Raw genomic sequence first — 13,154 nt, 5'->3', positions numbered from 1 at the left:
CATTCCCCTTCCACTGCTCTAAATACCCCTTCCTGCAAACACAACAGAGACAGGGTTCCCCTTGTCCTCACCCACCACCCTACCAGTCTCCACATCCAACGTGTCATCCTTAAACACTTCTGACAACTCCAACTAGATGCCGCCACCAAGAACATCTTTCCCTCCCCATCCGTCTCTGCCTTCCAAAATGACCACTCCCTTCCTCACTTCTTGGATCGCACCACTCTCCCCACCAACCTCCCAGAATCCTCCAGTTACCTTCCCCTGCAACCATAAAAGATGCAAACCTGCCAGCCCACCACCCTCCTCACCTCCAGCCAGGTCCTCAAACAGTCTTTCCAGGTGAGACAGTGGTTCCCCTATCTCTCCTCCAACCTAGTTTACAGTATCAGGTGCTCAGAATGTGGTCTTCTCTACATCAGTGAGACCAAACATATGCTGAGGGCACGTTTCACCAAGCATCTCAGCCACGTCTGCAAGGGCTGACTTGACCTCCCAGTCACTGTCCATTTTAATTCCCCTTCCCATTCTTTCTCCGACATGACCATTCTCAGCCTCCTCCATTGTCACAGTGAATCAGAACACAAACTGGAAGAACAACACCTCATCTTCTGCCTGGGCAGCCTACAGTCCAGAGGACTCAACATTGAGTCCTCCAATTTCAAATAACCTCCCTCCTCATCCCACGACTCCCCTTCCAGCCCCTCCCTCTCCCTTCCATACCATTGATCGACCTTTCCTTCCAGCTACCAACTAGATTCATTCCTCCCATTGACCAACCAGGTCATACCCTCTACCTGTGTTCACCTATCTCTACCTCACCATTCTGCCCCTCTCCCCACCCAAAATCTCACCCATACTCCCAGTCCTGAAGAAGGGTTATATCCAAAGCAATGACTTCTTCACCTCCTGATGCAGCCTGGCTTGCTGTGTTCTTCCATTTGCAGTTTCTTTGTTGCTAGACAAGAAAGAACATTCAGTCCCACTGGAGTGGGAGGAGGGGAGAGAGAACATGGGGACAGAGAAAACAACTAGTAAAGTTAAAACAATGGGAAGAAATTTGAAGGTGTTGAGCTCAATATTGAGCCCAGAAGGTTGCAAAGTGCTTAATTTGAAGATGAGATGTTGCTCCTCAGCCATTTCAAATAAATCCAGCAGAACGCCACCCACCCACTCACTCTTCCCCTTGCTCCCCCTGCCTGCATTTCACAGGGATCCTTCTCTCTGGGACACCCAAGTCCATCCCTCCACCATCAACACCACCCCCATTCCCATGGCAACTTCCCATGTAAATGTTGAAGGTGCAGCATCTACCCTTCACCTCCTCCCTGCTCACCATCCAGGGGCCAAAACAGTTTTTCCAGGTGAAGCGTATTTCACCTGTACCTTCTCCAATCTCATATATTGGCTTCGCTGTGCCCAATGTGGCCCATTCTACAATGGAGAAATCAACATAGACTGGGTGACCACTTTGCAGAAAGCCTACAGTGTGTGTGCAAGCATGACCGTGACCATCCTGTAGCCAGTCATTTTAACACAGCGTCTTACTCACATGCCCACATGTCTGTTCTTAGTATGCTGCAATGTTCCAGCGAATCACAAGGAGCAACATTTCATCATCAAATTAAGCACTTTACAACTTTCTGCGTTCAATATTGAATCAACATCTTCCATTTGTGAACCCATTAATTCCCCTTCTTTTAGCTTTGCCTCTTGTATTCCCCGTCCTCATCTCCTCTCTCCCCTTCCCCCACTCCACTGGGACTACCTGTTCTTTCCACTCTGGCAGTTAGACACAACATGGTTCTGTCATTCTCGCATTCTGATCACTTAAGAGTCATAGAGCCATAGAGATGTACAGCAAGGAAACAGACCCTTCAGTCCAACCCATCCATGCCAACCAGATATCCCAACCCAATCTAGTCCCACCTGCCAGCAGCCGGCTCATATCCCTCCAAACCCTTCTTATTCATATACCCATCCAAATGCCTCTTAAATGTTGCAATTGTACCAGCCTCCACCACTTCCTCTGGCAGCTCATTCCATACACACACCACCCTCTGCGTGAAAAGGTTGCCTGTTAGGTCTCTTTTATATCTTTCCCCTCTCACCCTAAACCTATGCCCTCTAGTTCGGGAATCCCCAACCCCAGGGAAAAGACTTTGCCGATTTACCCCATCCATGCTCCTCATAATTTTGTAAACCTCTTTAAAGTCACCCCTCAGCCTCCGACGCTCCAGGGAAAACAGCCCCAGCCTGTTCAGCCTCTCCCTATAGTTCAAATTCTCCAACCCTGGCAACATCCTTGTAAATCTTTTCTGAAACCTTTCAAATTTCACAACATCTTTCCGATAGGAAGGAGACCAGAATTGCACACAATATTCCAGCAGTGGCCTAACCAATGTCCTGTACAGCCACAACATGACCTCCCAACTCCTGTGCTCATACTCTGACCAAAAGAAAAGCATACCAAACACCTTCTTCACTATCCTACCTACCTGTGACTCCACTTTTAAGGAGCTATGAACCTGCACTCCAAGGTCACTTTGTTCAGCAACACTCCCTAGGACCTTACCATTAAGTGTATAAGTCCTGCTAAGATTTGCTTTCCAAAACATACAGCACCTTGCATTTATCTGAATTAAACTGCATCTGCCACTTCTCAGCCCATTGGCCCATCTGGTCCAGATCCTGTTGTAATCTGAGGTAACTCTCCTCGCTGTCCACTACACCTCCAATTTTGGTGTCATCTGCAAACGTACCAACTGTACTTCTTACACTTGCATCCAAATCATTCATACAAATGACAAAAAGTAGAGAACCCAGCAGTGATCCTTGTGGCACTCCACTGGTCACAGGCCTCCAGTCTGAAAAACGACCCTCCACCACCACCCTCTGTCTTCTGCCTTTGAGCCAGTTTTGTATCCAACATTCTTTGTCCCCCTACACTCCAAACCCCCTACCCCTGCCCCATCAACATCCCAACTATTGCATAACTGCTGTCCCCTCCACACTTCACTTCAGCTTTGATGAACAGTCATTTAGACTCAAAACATTAGCTTGCTTTCTCACCATGGATGCTGCCTGACCCGCTGTGATCTCCAGCAATTTTTGTTTACACTGTGAGGCATAACTTGGTTGTAAATGGAACACTGGACATCACACATTCTTGAATGAAAATGCACACCTTTGTAAGATAGAATGAACTTTGTCCTGCAGAAAATTGTGTGCTCATAAATAATCATATATCACACACACAGAATGACTGTAAGTGTGAAACAAGTGTGCAGGCCAGGCACTATCACAAGACATTTACATTGTCTCTGATCTATTGCTGTCCTCATAAAAATGCCAAGTTGAGTCCACCCAACATAAGAAGTTTAAAAGTGCATATATATTTTCAGATGTGTTCGGGTCTTTACAATGATTTGTCACTTTTGTGCTTTTGTGTACTTTTATACTTACTGCTCACAGTTTTTATTCTTGCCTTCCCATGATGCCTAGGTGCAGTCCCAGGCTGGAGAGAGTATGTTCCACTGTTTAGCCTGTTTGCCTGGAAGATTTCGGCAGACAACCTGGGGAGTATTTATGGTTAGACCTCAGACATGCTCAGAAGCAAGCTCATTCGCTACGGCTTCAACATCCACACAGTTAAGGATATCTGACAAGGTGGGTTGAAGGGCTGTGCACCTCTAGAATGTCCTCAGAGGAATGGACCAGTCTGGTAACATTGCCACTGCTCCAAAGTCTCCATCCTACCCAGATCATTTTTCCAGAGGTCTTGTTTTTAATTTCAAACATATATATTATTGATACAATAATTGTTTATATACTTACATAGTCACTAAAGCAGTTCAGTTCTGTACTGTCTCAGCATATGGAAAGCAAATGTACATTGGAGTTTGATTTCCCAACAATTCCAATTAACCCAAAGGCATTTCTTACTAATGCAATATACTGTTTATACATATTTGAGGCATATATCTGAGAGGGTCAGATAACTGAATGGACCCCCAATGTACTTTACCTGAAAAACCTTAGATGGTGGTCTTTCCGCACTGCACCCTGGTGGCAGCTGCCCCAGGTATTAGTACATCCCTCAGCACATAGTCCTGGACCTTTGAATGTGCCAGTCTGCAACAGTTGGTCAAGGTCAACTCCTTGTTCTGGATGACCAACAAATTTTGGGCAGACCAAAGAGCGCCTTTTACCGTTCAATGGTCCTCCAGGCGAAATGGATGTTTGTTTCTGTGTGTGTCCCAGGGAACAGATAGTAGAGCACTGAGTCCTACAGCACGGAGCTGCTCGGCATAAACCTCAACAAACCCATTGCATCTCTCTCCAGGCTTCCTTTGCAAAGGCACGTTCCAGCAGGAGATGTGTGACAGTCTCTACGCCCCTGCAGCCATTTCGAGGTCAGTGTGCGGTGGCGCAGAGTCCGAGTGTACATGAAGGGTCTCATAGATAGGTTCCCAGAGAACTACCTGACAGGATCCACCTTCTCCTTCCCTTGCGGGATCTCGAGGATGTTATTTGCAGACCACTTCCTGATGAACTTGTGTTCAAAGAGATTTCTCTTTGCAAATTTCTCTACGGAAGACAAGTGATATGGAATGGTCCAACTATTTGGAGTCTTCCGCAACAATGAGGCCAGACCCATACTTCGCAAACACCAGAGACAGGTCGTGGGGGATCGGGGGATTGTAAGGCTACCTGCTCACAAATGAAACAAAGCTAGTTAGTGCTATTTGAGTGTCCATTAACATCTATCAGAAGAGGCTAAATGAAATTTTAGGTTCAACTTCCCAGGCCCCAGAGATATCAGGAAATGGGCTAGCTGCCTGCGAGTAACCTGTCAGTGTGAGTTTGGGGGAATCTGCACAGCTGAAGCCCTTCCTGCTTTCCTGAAAGTAGGTCAGGATGCAATAATTGGCCTGGTTTTTGCCAAAGTTAAAATCTAATACTCCTGAGAAAAATGTTGAGAAAGAGTTTTATTTTTCTTCCCATGATAAAGTCACAAGAAATCTTGAGAGCCACTTGAGTAATGATGAAGACTTCACTTGTTCTGTGTTTACTTGTTTCATTGATTAAAGTCTGCTGACACATTGGGCAAAGTTTTGAACTTTGGTTGTGGTATCTTTTTTTCAGTTTGGTTATTTGCCCATTACATACACTGCCAGCTTTTCCAAAATGGAAAAGAAAACTGAGCAGTGTGTATAATATGGGAGTGGGGGGCAAGAGCAGCCATGAACCTCCTGCCCAGTATTTAATTTCTGAAGTATCAGGGACGGGAACTGATTCCTCTCTGATGCCATCCAATCCTTGTGTGTGCACTTTCCACCATGTTCCACAAATGGAAATATTCTGTCCTCCATTTTAGTTATTGTTTTCTTCTGTTGGGAAGTTTACATAAGACTTTGAGTTGGCGTGTATCAAAATATATGCAATACTGACTGCTTTCCTTCTTATTTTAGTTGATAAAAAACATTTGCTTTGGAGCTGAGTCTTTTGCCAGTTTTAATGTAGTGTGAATTCCAATTGTTCTCTCACATAAAAACTAACATGACAACCTCAATAACCATTTCCAATAGTCTCCCAACAGAGAGTGCTGCAGGAGGGAGCCTTTTGTGAACTCCTGGACATTTTCTGAATTCTAATCCACGTTGTTTAATATGCAGAGGTTTGTAAAATGTATTGAGACAAAACAAACTGATGGATTAATTTTGCATTTGGAGGGCTGTTGCTAGCCTTAAATAAAAGTAACCATTTGGGAAATGTATTTGAAGTGAGGATAAATGTTTTGTTCTACGTTAATCTGTACGCTGCAGTGGGAAAAGTCTCTGAACTGAGACTGTAAGAAGTAGGTGACTGCTTTATTCAGTGGTTAGAAGCTGGAGAGCATTCAAGTCGATTTTCCACTTTCTGTTTTTATATCCATGACAGTGTTATTGAACAAGAAACAATAATATCCTTGACTTGCTTTAAAAGTGCTCTTTTTAATGATAAGGCTGGTCTTTGCAGAACTCCCACCACCCACATGACAGACGTCAATTCTGCCCAAAGTCAATGGGTTCTCACAGCATAGAGCATAGCTTTCCAACTGTAAAAATGGTCACAGTCAGGGCTTTCAAGGTGAGGGAAGTGGCTCCACTTGAAAAGGAAATGACTTGCTTGTTGAATCCTGACAACTGACTATATTTGCTACTCGGTGCATTCAGGGGCAGTACCAGTCTTTTGTTTCTGATTGTGCTCCTTTTTTCTGAGGCCAGCCTCTTGTCTCCATGGATGAGCAAGTATGCTCAGAAATGTAGCAGAGCAGAAAGTCCTCCTTTTTTTTTGTTATTTCTTACATTTCATCATTTAATTTCCCTTTCCTGTGGTCAGAAAATAGAATTGCACCATGCACCATGTGTCTTTGTAAAGTAAGCAATTGCCTCTAATGGAGCCACTGGCTGCCAACGTAATAAAAGAGATTTTTGTTTCTCACCAGATAAAATATGTGCCAAACAAGTGTGAGTGTTCTTGGTCTGTGAGTCTTTAATAGCAGCAAATAGGTTCCAGATTCCAGTTTTGTCGTTCCAGCATTTCTTATAACGGAGAAAAGAAAACGGATTTATATTCAGTCAGATTCCAATCAGAATTGCTTATTTCGGACTAAAAAAGAAACTATCTTTTCTGAATCACCAGATTGAGTTGCATTCTCTTTTTCCCATGTATTCAATAAGAAAATAACAGTTCTAACATAAGGTAAAACTAATTACTACACAAACTAATTAGCTTGGGGGATTTGAATATTTGTCTCTATATCAAAGGGATGTCAACTTGCAGTTGTCATGGAAAATTAGACAGAAATGTAAAACGTGATCCAAAAACATTAATAAAGACCTTAGGAGCCAATCTATTAGTAATGAACTTTGACATACTTGCTCATGAAAGAAAACACTGGTCCTGGTTAGCTCCTATATTGTTTCTTTATGTGGCATTTTCAGATTTTGTTTTAGAAACACAAGCATTTGAGTTGAGTAGTAAGCCTAAAGGCCAAATGAGACTTAAATTGTACATGTTCCAAAAACAGGCATGATCATCACAGAGTGTGCTTATCATACACACTTATATTGCAATGTGTTGCTTGTTGTTTTCCATAATTGCTATAGAAAGCCGGCACGACCTGCTCTGCTCATTGGCAACATCATGAGCGGCGAGCACCACTTCAATGGGAGATGCATTGCAGCTGCTTGCTGCAAACTTCAGAAAACGTGCGCCAGGTTTTTGTGAAAATACACTTCAGACCTTGGAGAGAAGGAGGAACATTCTGTGTGTGCAACGGGGTGAGAAATCTTCTACACATATGTTCAAGAAAAAAGAAAGTGCAAGTAGCAGTTAAAGTTAATGGCAAGAATATTGCTGCAAGAACATGGTTGCAGCGAAGATTTCTATAAAGGGACAAGGTGAGTAAATTTGACTTTCAAATGGAATATCCTACTAACTTGATGTGTTATCCATTGAAGGAGGGGACATCACAGAGGCAGTCGCCACTGGCACTGTTGAGGTTAATGGAAAACCTAGTTCTTACACTGTTAGTCAAATTCTCCCTCATACCATTGTCTCTTCTGGCACAGGGATGGTAACGGAGTAAGCATGCATTTCTTACTTTCTCCATCCATCAACCCTCACCAGAACTTAATTCTCATCTGGGATGCAGGAGAACTGAAACCTTTTTTGGGAGGGGGAAGAGGAAGCAGTGAAGGCGGTGAAAATGAAAAGACAGGATCACACAATTTCACATTTGCAGATGCCAGCTCCAATACTGATCCTGTGATTTTGGTCATGGAGTGGGAAATTCAAGTCGGAAAATCCCCTGATTTAGCTGCACCATTTCCAATTCAAATAACCCAGCATGCATAACTTTCACAGCACTGTTGAACTAGGCGGGGTCTAACTATTTCAGGTTGCAGAACAGTTCGGAAGCAGCAGTGAGGCAGTTGAAAGTCACAGTGGGTGGGTTAAAAAATCCATCTTGATCGTTGATGTACTTAAAAAGCTGTTTTTCAATCTGTCCCCTCACTCCTCACTCCTCTCCCTTTTACCTTATCTCCATGTACTGCATTTCCCCATGCCACTTCATACCCCACTCTAAGTCTATGCCTCCCTCTGCATCTGGATCCCACCCGCCATTTCTAAAGACTTCCAGAGTCAGCTGATTGTGCAAAAATCCTGCCCTGCTTGTGTTAGAGAAACTGGCATACAGGCAGAATCTGCACTTGCTGAATCAGTGGGTCAAAGAGCAGTTGCAATCTCATTGGGCATCAAGGATGCTCAGTAGTTAGCACTGCTGTCTCACAGCGCCAGGGACCCAGGTTCGATTCCCACCTCGGGCGACTGTTTGTGTGGAGTTTGTTCATTCTCACCATGTCTGCGTGGGTTTCCTCCGGGTGCTCCAGTTTCCTCCCACATTCCAAGATGTGCAGGCTGGGCTGGGTTGGCTGTGCTAAATTGCCTTAGGTGTTCGGTGCCTTAGTCAGGGGAAACATAGGGTAGGGGAATGGGTAGGGGTGGGTTACTCTTCGGAGGACTTGTTGGGCTAAAGAGCCTGTTTCCATACGGTAGGGAATCTAATCTAATCATATGCACATGTGTTTCAGCTGCAAAGGAGTCAGATAAAGACAAACTAAGAAAACTGCTGGGAATGCACAAACCCCCATGCTGTTACATGTCAATCAGGAAGCATAGACTGCTGTAGCCCAAATGCTGCAATCTGAAGGGGACCTTCCAGGTCTGGAATTGCTCAGGTTTGTCATCTGATGCCAAATGCATTCTCTCCAAATGATGTTCGACAATGCTTCAGCTGCTAGGAAACACCTTGTGCAAGAATGAGAAAAGTAAAAGTCATGCAGAAGATGGGCACTAAGCAAATGTGCATGTGTGATTAACTTAGTTTTGTGTACATTAAATAATTAGTACATTTATAAAATTGCAGCTACATGTGTGTTTTCTGGTGATTTTATATTTTTTCAGAAGAATAAGTCAATAATAAAGGGAAGAGTCTGGACTGTTGTTGAATAAGATGTGTTTGAGATCATTTTTAATATTCATGAAAATTCCAGTTATGTAGAGCCTTTTTTTAAAAAAAGGTGTTGTCTATATTGTTGTCTCTTTTCTTGCAGCTTCCCTTATAATTCCTATTCATTCATCTCCACTTTCGCTGCTTCTTTGCACCTTGTTCTGCTCTGGATGGTATCTCTTCATTCTCACAGCGCCATTCAATTCTCAGAAAAAATTTGAATGGGCCATTCATATCCACAAGCAGATTCATTTGCCATGATGTTTTATATGACAAAAATGTTCTGCAAGACCAGTCAGTCCAAAAATGTGTGCACTTATCCTAGCAGGTGGAAAGAATCATCCAACAATGAAATTGGAATTTGTTCATGATCCACTTAAATCACAAGGTTAAGACATTAAATTGGCTGGGCTATAGAATTAGAAAATGGCTTCACCTGGTAATGGCTTCAAGTCTGCCTTTACAATCTCATTCATGTTATCATCTCGCTGCTCTGTATGCTAGGCACATATGCCTTTGCTAAAACTGCTTTGCACACTCTCCTTCAGAACTGTGCATTTATATCTTGGATCTCACTTTCCAGTTTAAAATAGGCACACTACTAGCATGTCTAATTTTGCTTCACTATTGGTCACACAGTTAATTGGTGTCCCTTGAATTGATGCATCATTCCACTATTGGTAGTTATATTTTCAGTTGTCAAACCCTAAATCTCTGGAATGCACTTCTTAAAACTTACCACCTCAGCAACTTTACCCTTTATGAAAAGGAACCTCTCTGGAGCCACAGCCCCACGTGCAAGAGGTGACAGATATCTTGCATCCCATGCATCATGCATCTCCTTGGCAAACTCTATGCATAGTTTAGGTTCAGGGAAGATGGAAGCTCCCTGACGATCCTGAATGGATAAGACTGCTGTTAAGAGCTGTCCTCCTGGTCTTCCTCATCCTTCTTTCCTGAAAGCAGTGCATTCTCTTTTGTAATCCAAAGAGAAAGTGCTGGAGCAGGAACAACAACATCCGAGGAGAGAGAACCAGAGTTACCATTTTAAGTTCAATGACTCTTCAGAAACAATAGAGGCTGGAAAATCATGATTTTTATGTGTTGACAGAGGGGGAGGAGGAGTAAGTGGAACAGATGGTGAGGATGTGCAGAAAACAAAGAGTGCTAATGGTGGTAAAGGAAAAGTGTAGAGATGTCCAGTACATATTGAATTGAATTGAATTTATTGTCATGTGTACCGAGACACAGTGAAATGCATTAAATACTGTAAATATACTGTAAATGAAGGGGAGAAAGGAGAAAATGAGTCAACCAAGATACAAAAGACACAGCTGGAGAGGAAATGTAAGAAAAATGGTGGACATAGGTCATGCTCTGAAGTTTTGGAATGCCAACATGGACTATGAGGTGTTTTGTTTTCAACTTATGTTGAGCTTTGTTGCAACACTGCAGCAGGCTGAGGGCAAAAAATGTGAACATGAGAACAAAATGGTTTATTGAAATGGCAAGCAACTGGAAAGTTTGGGTCATTCCTGCAGATAGAGCAGAGGTGTTCCATAAAGCAATCACCCAGTATGAGTTTGGTCTCACCAATGTGAAGGATCCTGCATTGTGAGCAATGAATAAAGTAAACTTGATTGAAAGAAGTATGAGTAAAATGCTGCTTCACCTGGAAGTTGTGACTGGGGCCTTGGACAGTGAGGAGGCTGGAGGTGAATAGGGAAGGGTTATATCTTCTATGATTGTAGGTGCCATGAGATAGTGAGGAGGTATTGGAGTGGTTGGAAGAGTGTCACAGATTTCTAGAACCACAGTTACTTGCTTTTATTTGAGTGTTCTCTTCTGAATTTTGTCTGCTTATTTTCCCTGTCATTCTGCAGACCACAGGGGATGGTAACTACAGCACTCATGACTGAGAACAAATGATCTGACCAAGTAGAGTGAAAGCCTTCACCACATGCAACATCACACTCCCTGTCGACCTCATCTACTTTAAATAGCTGTGGAAAACTCACAGATGTGCTGATCCAGACAGAACTAGTAGAAATTAATCAGGAACTGACTTAAAAGGTGCCTTCAAATAACACAGATGAAGCTCTTCCCATTGCTGAATGTACATTTGTCTCTGCATTTTTAAAAGGGAGTATTAGCTGAAGCAGCATTTGATAAAATTATTATACACCGACTGATGCCACAATATGTCTGTCACACACATTTCTGCTGTCTGCATCTGTACATGCCCAGTTGATACCTTAATAAAACTCATGTCCAGTGAGAACCATATATGAAGTAGTGCTTGCAACATGGATGCCCATATGGTACCAAAATAGAATCCATAGCATTGAAACTGCAGAGATCATGGAACTGAATTTTGCAACTATTGCCTGGTCTCTCATTTGAATGACTGAAACATGGGAAGTATATTATAAGGTAATTCCCATAAGAGTACAAACATCTTCAGTCAAGGAAGGAAGAGCAAATCAATTGGCAAAGAACATTTAAGAGTACAAAGAGAACAAAGCAATGAAATGATTATTTAAAACAAACGGGACTGCTTCAATGTTTATAAGACAACAAGAACAGATGATACACATCAAATAACAGTTAAGGAAATAACAGCAGAATCAGAAATTGACTTTAGACTTTTTTTTCCACTCGTTAAATATAAAAGTAATACCAGATGATTGAAAAATAGCTAATGGTTCCACGTCTGCTTTAAAATAAATGTGATACTGAAAATTGCAGCCTAGTTAGCTGAATACAATGGATCAATTTTTATTTCTTCCTTCTCGCTGGGTGCTTTTCAGTCACAGAAACATTTGGTCAGGAAGTGCACATATGCAAAGGAAAAATTTATGTTAACTGATCTTTGATACAAGGATTTACAAAATTCATGATAAATCAGTACAGAGCATGTGAATATAGGAACAGAAATAAGCCAATCAATTCTCAAGCCTATCCCACCAATCAGTTAGCTCTACGTGGCATGAATTGGGTGCAAAGACTAAAACAGTGCTGCAAATTTCCCCTGTAGAGTGAATATATTTTTACTCATGTTCCCCGACTAGCAGTTTAATGTTGGCAGAGTGGATAGCACTTCATTACGCCCTTTGCATTAGATTTTAAGGAGTGGGCAATTGAATTAATCATGTGCATTAAAACAAAATCTATGTGCAGAGCTCAGGAGCCATAAAACTTGGCACTGTATTGCCACTGGCTGTGAAATGTGAGCGCAGTGTCCCAAAATCAGCGGCTAAGCCACCTCCTGTTGGACCCGTACAATACATTATGTTTGTAATGGCAAGGTGTAAACATCAAACGTATAGAGAGTGGCAGATCACTTTGTTATTCATCATCTAATACCGATTAGCAATGTGGCAGCCAACACACCATTTTATTTCTTGCCAATGCAGTTTACACTTTTCTTGAAACACTCCCAGCTGAACACTATCACTGAAGAACTTTGGTCTTTCATTTGCAGTTGCAGAGTGAGTGAAGACATTGTATACAGTCAAAGTTTTAGGAGGTCTAAACATCGTTAGAGTCAGAAAGGAGTGATGCCAGACTTTTCCAAGCAGTTCAAAGGAATGTGAGGGTTTGACAGCAGAAAGCCTAATATTGTTAATGGGAGCTGTAGCTGCAGGTCCTCTAGGGCTACAGCAGGACTGAGACATGAAGCACAAACAGCAGAGAGAGTAATCTATGCACAGAGTGAGAGAGGAAAGGTTCCTAAAAATCCAGGGAAGGTTTTCGGCAAGCGTTTCTCCTCCCTCCAACTCATCCAGAAGCAGTGTGTCTGGCAGTTATGATTCACCAATGAGGTAGACACTGATTGGAGCCACTTTCGCCAACCAGATCAGATACAGTACCATCAGTGACCATGAAGACAACCATAGCCCAAAACGTCTAGGGGCCCTGCAAATTCTTCCCCAACTTCCCACAATATCCTGGGGTACACTTGATCAGGTCCAGGAGATTTATCCATCTTCATCATTTTTAAGTTCTTCAACACCTCCTCTTTTATAATGTGGACTGTATTCAAGACATCAATATTTATTTCCATGAGTTCCCTAGCCTCCATGTCTTTCTC

The 13,154-nt window shown here is 42.6% G+C and overlaps 1 long non-coding RNA gene across 1 annotated transcript; it reads left to right on the top strand.

Moving 5' to 3' along the window:
- The first annotated feature begins 7,225 nt into the window (after positions 1-7,225).
- On the top strand, positions 7,226-11,463 carry LOC122550266 (uncharacterized). Its single transcript, XR_006311777.2, has 3 exons — positions 7,226-7,448; positions 8,643-8,789; positions 10,945-11,463. It is a non-coding gene; the product is annotated as an uncharacterized LOC122550266 (long non-coding RNA).
- Positions 11,464-13,154: the final 1,691 nt, after the last annotated feature.

This window comes from Chiloscyllium plagiosum, unplaced genomic scaffold, assembly GCF_037043375.1.
Source record: "Chiloscyllium plagiosum isolate Xiang-an unplaced genomic scaffold, Cpla_swu_hap1 HiC_scaffold_5, whole genome shotgun sequence".
NCBI classification, from domain to species: Eukaryota; Metazoa; Chordata; class Chondrichthyes; order Orectolobiformes; family Hemiscylliidae; genus Chiloscyllium; species Chiloscyllium plagiosum.
The sequence above is the reverse complement of the archived record's forward strand: the minus strand, read 5'-3'. Positions and strand labels throughout refer to the sequence as shown.